A 13,050-nucleotide genomic window follows, 5' to 3' on the forward strand; every position below is an offset into this window, starting at 1 on the left:
CAGGGAGCCCGATGCGGGGCTGGATCCCAGGACTCCAAGATCACGACCGGAGCCAAGGCAGATGCTTAACCAACTGAGCCACCCAGGCACCCTGGTTCTTTTAATTCCTTTTTCTAAATAAAAGTCAGTTAATTCCTTGAAAACTAGCTTCTAAGAAATTGTTTAGGGGATCACGAGGAACTGACTCTGTGTAAATAAAGTTAATCTAGTAGTGACCTAAGATTCCTACATGCAAGTATGAAGCCAAAATTTATCAGGACACTTATCCTTTTGTTTTAGAGGATTGTATCTTAATGGATTCCATTCTAGTAAATCAAGGATTAGCTGTTAACTCTCATTATCTTAAAATACTTCCCATTGAGAATGATTAATAAAAAGTAAATGGTTGATTAAAAACCAAAATACAGATTATTAGCCTATACATTCCTATAATTGTATAAAGTATCAGTTTTAAAAAAATTCTCAGCAGATACCATCGTACATAGTGTCCAGTAATTCTATATCTCGATATAGCATGGTGTTTATACACTGGAGAGTCAGACAATCCTAGACTTGAATGTGACTTTGCCTCTTGTTACCTATGTCACCTGGACAAGTTATATAATTTGGCTAAACTTTTATTTTGTCTTCTTTCCAATGGGGGTGATAATAGTATTGTTACAGATAGGTTGACATGAACACATATATATATAAACAGACATGCACACAAATAGTATATTTAGTATGCCTTGCATATATTAAGTACTCAATAAATGGCAGCTATTATTATTGGTGTCATGCATATTGAAATACACTGAATAAATGACAATGAAATAATCTACAAGATCTCTCTATTAATGGCTAATGAAAAACATACAATGTAACACAGAATTATCTTTATAAAAGTTACAGTCCACAGTAGTGATTTCAAAAAGATTATTTAACCATTATTTCTAATAATATTTTGTTCTTATGATTTATATATACTAACAATGCATACAAATTCAAATTGGATGGGCTATTGAAAAGTATGATACTTTTTTTTTTTTCAGTATGATACTTTTTAACCAAAAGATGTTTTACCTGTAGAATATTCCTTTCTTGCTTTTATTAGTACACATTTAATGATGCTTATTTCTCTTATGTTTCTATTCCATGCCTCATATAATCATACATAGCACAAAAGAACTGTCAATCTTATCATTCATCTTAGTCTACCTGAAATAATCATTTAATACTGATGATGTTTTGTTATAATACTTTCAATCAAAAATCATTAATGTATAGAGAGATTTTTGTTCAAATATTTGTACCTTGAATAATTATAAATATTCAATCTCTCATAATTGAGATAATGGTAATTAGAGAGGTTTGATGCAAACTAAATTATTAAAATGCATAATACTTTCTAAGGGGAAATGAGGTTGCTCTTTTATTATTAAACTAGCTTATTTACTCCCTAGGAATTACTTATTTAAAATTTATTTCTCCAGAAACTACTACCTGATTACTTAAGTATAACCCATGTTCTTCTATGTCAATAAATAGAAACTGGAGCAAATGCATATAGGTATAAATTAAAACAAGTACATAGGTTTCTTTGTCTTCCCTCTACTCTCCCATAAGTAAGCACATCTTTATGAAATAACATTAATTCCCTGAAAAATTCTACAGTCAGGAATACAGTGAATACTTTCATTAAATATTCTTTTTGAATACAATGCCCTTATTTTATCTACTGGCCAAAATTTGCTGTGCTTAAATTGTCTAGTTTGCTAAGATGACTTTCCCATATTGTGTTCCATAAGTATAGATGAATGTGCAGTGTTAACAAAAGTCAATTTTATTTCTGATAGAATTTTCACAAGACTTCAACATATAAAAGGGTGGGGGCTTTTGGCAGCTGAAAACATGCTATTTCTTGGCTGTAAGCACTTGTTTCTCAGGTATTCACTTCATGATTATTCATTTAAATGTATACTTAGGTTTTATTCACTGTTTATTACTGATAATATTAATACTTTAACATTATGTCTTATAACATGTATTGTGATATTCTGTGATATTCTGAGGAGATATAGACTAAAAAAACTTTCCTTTTTTTGGAACACTTATTTAACATCATAAAGGCAACTAGTATTCAGAGGAACATGAATTAGGAAATGTTGCCCTACAAGAGCTCAGAAAACAAAGTCACAGGCTAATTAGAAAACTAAACCATTTACTCAAATTAATACCCACGCACCAAAGTCATGATGTCTCACAAAGGTAGGTAGAAAAATCAGTGCAATCATCTAATTCTGACAAAAATGTATTATTCTTATATATGTATGTTTAGATTAGATGCCATTTTATCTTGATTTTGAACGTGGATAAAATGTTCCAATTTTCTTTTCACTTGGTATTGGATGAAATCCAGGGCTGTCTTAAAAACATGTACATCGAGAACCTATCACTAAAGGAAAGCAATGTGGATACTTTAATATTATAAGGAAAGCAATGTGGATACTTTAATATTATAAGTAAAGATAGTACCACTGCTCTCATTTCTCTTTCTCTCTCTCTCTCTCTTTTTTTTTTCCTTTGGGTGGCTTTGGTTTAAATAAAGTATGAAATGACATACTATACTGAAATATGTTGTTGTTCTGACTTCCTTGGAATCAATGTTCAAATCTTTCTTTCTTTTTTTATTTTTAAAGCTTATTTTTTTTAAGATTTTATTTATTTATTGTCAGAGAGAGAAAAAGAGAGAGAGAGTACAAGCAGGGGACCAGCAGGCAGAGGGAGAAGCAAACTCCCCGCTGAGCAGGGAGCTCGATGTGGGACTCAATCCCAGGACTCTGGGATCATGACCTGAGCCGAAGGCAGATGCTGAAACGACTGAGCCACCCAGGCGTCCCTGTTCAAAGCTTTCTTAATCAAGAATAGACTCTTAGGGGCAACTGGGTGGTTCAGTGGGTTCAGCATCTGAATCTTGATTTCAGCTCAGGTCTTGATCTAAGGGTCGTGAGATCGAGCCCCGCATTGGGCTCTGTGCTGGGTACGGAGGCTGCTTAAGATTCTCTCTCTCCCTCTGCCCCTCTTCCACCTCTCTTTCTCTCCCTCTCTTAAAAAAAAAAAAAAAAAGAATAGACTATTATATCAGATTCCCATCATATTTAAAGTTTTTTCAAGTACTTTATAAAAAAAATCCCTCATAACAATTTTTTGTTATTCTCTAGATGTATATTTTAAGAATATGATTTATTAATTTTATTGTGCTAACTAAGCATTGTGTATTCCACCTTGGGGAACATCTGTAGATGTAAACATTCCCAGGAGACAAGACATGTACAAATAACCTATTTTCCCCAGAATTTCTATAAGTGCTATATAATCATTTTAGAGCTTCTAAACAAGCATGGAAACTCTATTGGTAAGATTTAAACACAGTTTTTGGGAAGAAAGGCTCCTTTCAGGGAAGAGTATTAATAAAGGAGGGATCTGGCAAACGGGGACCATCTGGTTTGCCTCAGAGGAAGTGTTGAGGGAAACAGGTTCTGGGCTTGGTGCTCTGACAAACCGATGGTGTGTATTGCAACGTAACTAAACTTAACTGAAGAGTTATTTGAGAGAATTGGCCTGGATACCCTCTAAGCCTAAAACCTAAGCTACCTCAACTTTTCCATCATTTACTGTACAATTCTAATTCTGAATTTCTAACTCTTCACCGTTCACCATGTACCAGGCATTGCATTAGATGCTAAAAAGATGAGTATTGTTTCAGCCTTCAGGGCTCCAAGACTAGAGGGAAAAAGGATATCTAAATCAATACTGATACCGAGATCTCACAGTGAATGTCGATACAGTAACACTCAAGCATAGAGAAAGGAACAATGAAGCATCACATAAGAGGTATCATCCAAGGTAGTTGTTATAATATGTGGCAGTTTAATTGGCAGAGGAGGTAGGAGGAGGTAGAAGCACAGCAGAGACAGATGGTGTGTGCAAAGGACAATGTCCTCAAGGATCTGGGGGATTGGTGGGGAGGAAAAGGGCTATAGAGAGAGAAGAGGTCAGGGGGGCAATGGTCATGGGACAGACCACTGAAAAGTTCCTAAGCAAGTAGGGGACTGACCAGATGTCTGTTTTTTCTTTTTCTTTTCTTTCTTTCTTTTTTTTTTTTTTTAAAGATTTTATTTATTTATTTGAGAGAAAGAGAGAGAGACCACAAGCAGGGGGGAGGGGCAGAGGGAGAGGGATAAGCAGGCTCCCTACTCAGGGCTGGATCCGAGGATCCTGGGATCATGACCTGAGCGGAAGACAGACACCCAGCTGACTGAGCCACCCAGGCGCCCTGGATTTCTGTTTTGAAACATGAATTTTGGCAGCTACTCAGAGGGTGAGCTTCCAGAAAGCAGTAAGGAGAAGAAATCTGGTGAGAAATGGTAATGCTTAATGTCAGGCAGACACTATGTGGATGCTGACATTCTGTGTTATTAACAGAAAGAAAATCTGTCCATTTCTAGTGACATTGGGGCCAGTGTTGGTATTTTGTTAGGAAAAATGAGAAATCTTGCTTGTATTCTTTGTCCTAATAACGGACCACCACATCCTCACATAAATAAAAGTTACAATTGTACTTGCAGTCATGGCCTAGCTTTTCAAAAAATACTGTAGATAGGCTTGAGCATTTAACTCAGAATTTACTTGAATCCCTCAATTTCTTTTCCAGGAATCATGGAAGATATAACCAGCTCTAGAAAATTGTGGGAGGGCAGTGAGTTACTAACTGCCAACCTCTCTACCAGAGAGCAAGAATGTTACAATAAGAATCCAAATGCAGGTCTTTCTTGTGTCAATTTTCACCTCTGACTTAGGCTTTAACAACCATTCTCTCATTCCCTTGAGGCTTAACTTATTCCTACTTGAATTCTGGCCTATAAAATGTATAAGTAGGCACAATCATTCACTCATGTCCACAGAATGTAATTTCGTACTTTAGTAATAGAATACTAACTAAATGATGCCTAGGATAGCCACCTGAAGGAAGGTGTCTTCCTAAAAGCCTAAATGGTTTTAGGGAGTTATTTGGACACTGGAGACATCTGTTCTTTTTCTTAGAAATATTTTATCATTTTAATCAACCTATCACTAAATGTATTTAGTGATATATTATCATATACCATCCATCTCTGCCTTCACATATTTTCTTCAGATAACCTTGCTAAACATTTCTATGCATCAATTTAGAAATTTCTAATGGAAATGTTGTTCTATAGGTCATTAAAAAAATCCTCTGATCATGCTCTATGTTGTTCTATTATGCTCTGTTATATGTAAATAAAATACACCAAAACCTGGCTGACTTCCCCATGGACATTATTCAATGTAATAATATGCTAAGCCGTACACTGTGTTTTTCATCTGTTTCCGTAGAAGCGAATGTCCTCAGAGTAGTGTCAGGAAACCCCACAACTGTATCTGAACACTTTTATACGCATGCATGAGATGATCACTGCTGCAAGTTCAAGTTCATTACAGCCTCATTTCAAGTTCCATCTGGGAATTAAACTTAAATTGAGACTGAAATGGGTTTTGTTATCCCTACTGTGCTGCTTAGGGAAGAGAACTCACGATGATAGGGAGAGCGATTGTCCCTGGGGCAGGAAACACAGAGTTTGGGATAGTTCACAACACACATACACACGGTAATCTAAAACTCAGGTACTTCCACAGACAGGCCAGAGAGTCATTTTTTTTTTCTTTCATTGAGAACTGACTTAATCGTGAGTGTCTGCTTGCCTGGATTAAGGATTTGCAACATTTACTTTAGTATTTTCTGATTCATTACGAAAACTAGTGCTGTGATTATAAGAGGCTGGATAATCACTAAGGATTCCTAAATCATACTTAAATATATCCACAGTCAGATAATGACATCGTTGGGCATGAAGTATTTAGGAGATGGGGATAATACTATACCTGAGGGATGCCATCTTTATTATGTACTGTCTGTAAAACGAGAATAGATGAAGGTCTCTAAACCTGTGTTGCCTTATTTAGAACAATCTGTTCTACTGAACTTGAATGGATATTTCAAAGTCAGCTAATTTTAACCGTAGTCATCAGCTAAAGATAGCCTACTAAGCATTTTATGACATAAGAGTGACCAAGTGTGTGTGCATGAATCTATTCACCAGAACTTTCTAGATTTTTTATTTTGCCTCATTAATTCAAAAAATAGTTCTTGTGGACTTAATCTGTGTATTTATAATTGCAAGTCACAGGAACCATGGGGCTAACGATACTGCATTCATTTTCAATAGCACAGTGCATTAAAGTTGGTTTGATGGTTAAATAGACCACCATTAATATTGACAATCACTGATTACTAAGACAAACATAAAAGGGGATTCAAATTCTGCAAACCTCTTTCTCATACAGCAAGAAAAAGATGACTCTGAGGTAGAGATGGACTCCAGACTTTACATTCAGAAGAGGCCATGGTAAATACAACTGTCAACCCCACATTCGTAAAATAAAGCAGGTCTTTGTCAACTAGGAAAGTTATTTTCTATCCTTTCTCTGAATCTTATACGTGTGTGTGTGTGTGTGTGTGTGTGTGTGTGTATGTATGTTTTAAGGCTAGATGAGATAATACCCATTAAATTCTTTAAAAGAGTACAAAAAAGGGAATTACAGAGGTATCTGAGTTAACCAAAGGAACACATTATATTCTGGGTCATCAGGAGTAGCAATAAAGTGGTCATTTCAAGTCATAAGTGTTATAAATAGTGTTTGTTCAAGGTTGTATAAATCTAATTTTCTTTTTTCTCAAGATTTATTTATTTTTTTTAGAGAGAGAAAGAGAAAGTGTGTGTGTGTGTGTGGTGGCGGGGGGGTGGGGGTTGGGTCAGAAGGAGAGGAGGAGACAGAGAGAAGCAGAGCCCAGAACCCCACGTGGGGCTTGATCTCACCACCCTGAGAACATGACCTGAGCAGAAATCAAGACTCCTACACTCAACTGACAGAGCCACCCAGGTGCCCCTAAATCTAATTTTCTACAAATATTTCTTTTTTATTCAAAGTTTCATTCTATGCAAAGTCATGTGAATCCTTTAACAACAACAACAAAAGCAATTAGTAGTTTATGAATAGTTTGAGTTGGAAATGCTTTCTTTTAGATGAGAGAGACTTAAACTATTAACAGTGCTACCTAAGTAAATTTGGCTTACAAAAAAAAAATCAGCCTACAGAAGATAAACTGTTAAATGGTATCTCCCTTTTCCAAAATGCTAGACTTTCAGAGACACCTTTGAATAGGAAATGAGATGCAATGGTTTATGGCACAGAGACTATATAAAAAGAACAAGATGCTGGGTACCTGTAAAAATTTAATCTAAGGATGGAAGTGATAGGGAGATGGAGAAAGTCAGCCTCAAGGACTTTTGATTCCCAGGACGACCTACGCTTCAGGTCCCAGAAAGAAGCTATTACTGGATGTTTTGGTCAGTAACAAAGTGCCAAAGATGACTGGAAGCCACTTAGTCCAAAGACACAGAAACATCTTACAGGGAAATGAAGAGCCTCAAGTACTAAATTGGCAAATCTAAAACTGCAGAGGGTTGGTATCGTTAATATATTATGTCCGCGGTTGTAACAGGATACACTGATGAAGGCAGAAGTCCACTGTCCTCTAGCCTCCTCTGGAAATCCGAACACTACTAGTGACAAGAGGAAATTAAAGACACGAGTCAACTTTGTGCTGTATTTTGCAACTGAAATACCCTTTTTGTCCTATTCTGGTTACTTGGGAGCCCTAAAGGCTCTGTTCAGAAAATTTTCTCACCTCTCACTTGTCAACCACACAAATGACCGAGAGGTGAAAAATACAAGTTTTTCTCTTAAAGTTTATTATGTTCTGTGATATCAGGGTACCCATATTCCAGACTGACAGGCACCATGGAAATAACTAATTACAGATGGAAAACTATAAATACATCATCGCATAACAAACCAACAATTACGAAATACAGCACATTTCACAGGAACTTTTGTAATGATAAAAATACTGCATTTTATTATGAGGATGTTAAAAACCAGCCATAAGATCTTTCTATCTGCATTATTTTTATCTGTTTGCCTTATTCTAAAGTTACAGAAAATCGGGGTGCCTGGGTGACTTAGTTGGTTAAGCCTGGGACTCTTAATTTCAGGTCAGGTCATGATCTCAGAGTCCTGGGATGGAGCCCTGCTTCGGGCTCCCCACTTAGTGCGGAGTCGGCTTGTCTCTCTCCCTCTGCCCCTCCCCCTGCTCATGCTCTCTCTCTCTCTCTCTCTCTCTAAAATAAATAAATAAATCTTCAAAAAATGTAAAAAAAATAAAGTTACAGAAAATTTATCTATAGTCAAATTCTTCATTGGCTACCACTTACACAATCTTTATTATTCTTCCTTTCCAATATTGGCTAGTGATCAAAGGGGAGAACTAAAGCAAAGGTTCTTTCAAGTAACTGGCCACGTCTATCTATTTCCACTTAAGATTCAAAAAAAATAAAGTCTCAGTAGCTATTCCAGAAATAAAAGACAATTTGACACATGCAATCTCAGTGCTGGACTTGAAATTAAGAGGTCAGTGTTTACTGACATGAACATTAGCAAAGGCTCCTAAGCCAAACCAGAAATAAATTTGTCTGGGTATATAGATAATGGAAATTCTTCCCTAGCCACCGGCAAGAAAAAGGAAGGCATAAAATCTGGAACTGGTAATATTCCATTAACAATGCTTATATTATATCAAAATTTGCTTTCTTCTTCCCTTGTGCAGTGCTCTTTTTGCTTCCTAGTGAACATTTCTAGAATCCATGGTGCCAAAGATTTAATAGAAATTTAAAAAATATATATATCTTTTCAGTCCATTATTTCTCAAGATTCAGCTCCAATGCTCTAGGCAAAGTGAGCGTCAGAGGATCTTGGCCTCCTGTGAACACTTAGAGTACTTTCTGGATCTAACCAGATGGCATTCACCACATGCAGCCCTGCATTTTCTTTATTTGTGTATGTCTTGTCTCTCCTATCAGACTGGAGTTATTTTAGGACAAAGAACATATTTTATGTACCTAATGTGCCTTATACTAAAGAATCATATTTAAAATACCATTTGAGTCAAGGTCCCTCAAGAGAGCCAAGCGTTGCTCTTTCTGACAGTGTCCCTCACTTGGGCCATATCCATGCTAGTTACTCAAAAAATAAATGCATTTGATTAGAATTGATTGTGCCTTAACCTTAGTAAATATCAGAAGCTCATTAGCACAACAGAGATTTAGAGTAATAGTTATTTGTATACTGATTTGATATTTTAATCAGTTTATACTGACTTGCAAATTAGGACTAATTCTGATTTATGGCCTGACTCAAATAAAAACAATCCCTTGTTTTCACAAATGATGTTAAAATGAACATCACTATATCACTGGGCTATTATTTCTCAGATTTGTGCCTTTTTTCTCTTTTTTTCCTTAGAGTATCTTTGAGGAAGCTATTTTAGATCCAATCTGTTCTTTGTTCCAACAGCATATAACAGAACAAAAGGCTAGATATTCTTTGGTTCAATATTATGTTTAAAGCACTGCAGAATTCATATACCACTCTTGCTTAACAATTACGATGAAATACTCAAGACAAGAAAGGGTTGAGATTTAAGAAAAATAAAATACAAACCCTAAAATGAAATTCTACTTTGCAGAAGCATATTTTTAATATTGCTGAAACAGTTTAATCCCGTATTAAAACCAGTAGGGAGGGCTCTTGGGCAGAATCAGCTTATGATTATCTGTTGCAAGATACCTGGTTCTAACACAGCTTTCCCTCAATCTAGGAATAAAGGGTGGAGGTTAATTTGGGTTGAGCAGTAATAGTGTTTATGAGTCTTGAGAGGAGGTCAACTAAAATTGACACTAATAGGAGAGATTAAGTTTTTGATTGCGTCAGGGATTTCTAGCCCAAATATACTGTCTTGCCTGCCTCAGTCTGATGAAACCAGTTACAAAGGGGAAAAGTGCAGGCTGGTTAGAATCTCCTACGAAACTGATGTGTTTGTGGAGGGATAAGGGCTCCTAACTGTGGATACTTATAAAAGTCACTTCTCTAGTTTTTCTTAAGGTCATTGCTTTCTCAGAGAGTATGACTTGATAAAGTGATCTACTTTTAATATTTATTGTCATTATATCTGAATCTTAGCCTTTAGCAAAACATGCTGAAATTTCTAGAGTAACCAATAGTTTCAAAGTCTCTCATGGGTGGAATGTGTTCTTTCTCAATTTACCTGTCTTGTAATAATACCAACTTAAGGTCACCTTCTCTCTGCAGCCATAACAGTGCCCCACAGTCCCTGTGGGAATTAACTCCTCCCTTATCTAGGTTTCCCAAAGCAGTTTATATATAATATCATAAAAACTTAAGCCGTAATTATTTATTTGCATGTGATTCTCTCCCAATAGGCTTTGAGCTTCTTCAGGACCAGGAACACATCATGTTCATATGTCTTTCTTTCTTCTCTTTCTTTCTTTCTTTTTCTTTCTTTCTTTCTTTCTTTTTCTTTCTTTCTTTTTCTTTCTTTCTTTCCTTCCTTCCTTCCTTTCTTCCTTCCTTCCTTCCGCTCATTCTTTTTTTTTTTTTTTTAGAAAGAGAGAGAGTGCACTCGTGTGTGCAAGTGGGGTGGGGGAGAGTCAGAGAATGAGGGAAAGAGAGAATCCTAAGCAGGCTCCATGGAGCCTGACACGGGACTGGATCTCATGATCCTCAGATCATGACCTCAGCCTAAATCAAGAGTCGGAAGCTTAACCGACTGAGTCACCCAGGCGTCCCCATATATGTAATTTCAATATAAATCATGATTCTTGGTAAATAACATGCATTCAAAAATTGCTTCCCTCTTTGATGTAAGAGAATATTCAGAGCCATCTACTCCTTATGGTGAATGAAATATTTTTAAAGAAATACTTACTAGAAAAAAAAAATTTTTTTTTTTTTAAAGATTTTTTTATTTATTTATCTGAGAGAGAGAATGGGAGACAGAGAGCATGAGAGGGGGAGGATCAGAGGGAGAAGCAGACTCCCCGCTGAGCAGGGAGCCCGATGCGGGACTCGATCCCGGGACTCCAGGATCATGACCTGAGCCGAAGGCAGTCGCTTAACCAACTGAGCCACCCAGGCGCCCCCAAAAAAATTTTCTTAAATAAAAAAATAATTATGGTCAACCAAGGTCAGCCTATGCAGTCCCCATGTTGCAGAAAGAAGAACACAGTAGGTCATCATCATGCTGTAAATCTGCCTTCTGTGGTGGTAAGTAGACCTTTGAGGGAGAGATGGCTGCGCCCCAAAGATGACATAACGTAGAGTTACTCAGGGGTCTAATCTCTCCCTTCACTTTCCCATCCCTGTGCTTTGGGCCTTCAGGAGGAAAAAGCAGGTGCTGAGTTAAGTGCAACTGCTCACCAGCATCCTGTTCTCTTTGACATCATTGCACTGCTTGTTCATCAGGGAACCAAAGTGAAATTGAACCAAGTCCAAATGGTCTCTCTCGCCAATTTTCAAACTTGGTTAAGACTTTGTGGTCTGATTTAGTCTAAGAATCAGCCACAGATTGGTTCTAGAGTTGCTACATGCTATGTACACATGACTAATTTCTGGTTCTGCACCTTCCATGATTTTCCAATATAGGTATTTCACCATGCCCAGAGAAAGTGCCCCATGGAACATCTTTTTAAAATATTTCTTTATTTACTTAGTTACAGGGCTCTTCAATTACCTATTAATTATCATAGGCTAAGAATATGTTCTATCATAAAACTGAGCCCCATTTCTTAAAGCCAAGAACATTTTTAATGGGGCCATCATACTTACTTTCTTAGGGGCAAGGCTGTCAAGGATAAAAATATATACATTTATATTTCATTATAAAATATCAATCATCTCAGTAGAGCCGGGAGAAACCTTCCTAGACAGCAGTGTATATGACAAAGGACTACATGTTTTCACTTATTACACAGTGAGACAAAGTTCTAAGGGTCACACAATTTATGGACCCAGGAACAAAGAGATTGAACATAGATTAAGAGAGAGAGCCAAGGCTCTTAGAAGCACAGACGTGAAGATGGCCTGATTCTACCACTTCCTACTTGTGCAGACTTGAGCAAGTCCTTTAATCTCTCTGTGGCTGTTTCCTCATTACAGGCTTAATCTATAGGGTTTAAAATAAGGTTTAAGGGAGTTCATGTTTGTAAAGTGCCTAGAAAAATACAGTAAGCATTTTATAATGGAAGGGAAAAGAAGGAAGGAAGGAAAGAAGGAAGGGAGGGAGTTGGGAAATACAGACCTTTGTCTTATTTTACTTTGTGTTCTTCATGTTACATGTAGAACATAAAATGCAATTTTGCATGTAATTATTTATAAATATAGGGCATTTAATACAAAGAATGCTTTGAGAGATGGTGGCAATATCTTTCAAGGAGGGCAGGAGGAGTTGTATCTACTTTGACATATAAGGGGATTGAAAGATTAAGCAGAACACAGCAACGATTTTCAAATCCTTGCAGGATGACATAAGGAAGGAGATACTGATGTACTCTATGTTGATCCAAACAGATGAGTGGATTAACAACTGGAAGTTATTGGGTGACAGATGTCAGCTTAACATGAAGATAAGTTTTATAAAATGTATAGCCGTCCAACCACAAGATGGGTTGATATGCAAAGGAACAGACTCCCTGCTACTGGGCATGTGTAAGTAAAGGTTAGCTGACAATCTGTCAGAGAGGTTGTACATAGAATTCCTGCCTTGGTTGGCAGGGTCACTAGGTAATCTCTAAGGTCCTTTTCAAATACTGCAGTTTTAAAATACCATTAATATGAAAAGTTACAAGTGCACAGAAATGAAGTAGCTTGAAAACTGATTTTTTAGGAGAACAGCATGAAGGCTTGAAAAATAATATTTTATTCTGTACCTAAAGCTTGTGGCCCTTCGCCAACCCATGAAAATAATGAGCAAAGTCATCTGCTTGGCATATTTGGGGGAAGTTGATGTGTCAA

At 36.7% G+C, this 13,050-nt stretch overlaps 1 protein-coding gene across 7 annotated transcripts in view; it reads right to left on the reverse strand.

The window, feature by feature from the left end:
* Positions 1-13,050, reverse strand: part of INPP4B (inositol polyphosphate-4-phosphatase type II B) — a 797,414-nt gene that overhangs the window by 20,054 nt on the left and 764,310 nt on the right. The window lies entirely within an intron of this gene.

The sequence above is a fragment of the Phoca vitulina genome, unplaced genomic scaffold (genome assembly GCF_004348235.1).
Source record: "Phoca vitulina isolate PV1807 unplaced genomic scaffold, GSC_HSeal_1.0 scaffold14, whole genome shotgun sequence".
Lineage (NCBI taxonomy): Eukaryota > Metazoa > Chordata > Mammalia > Carnivora > Phocidae > Phoca > Phoca vitulina.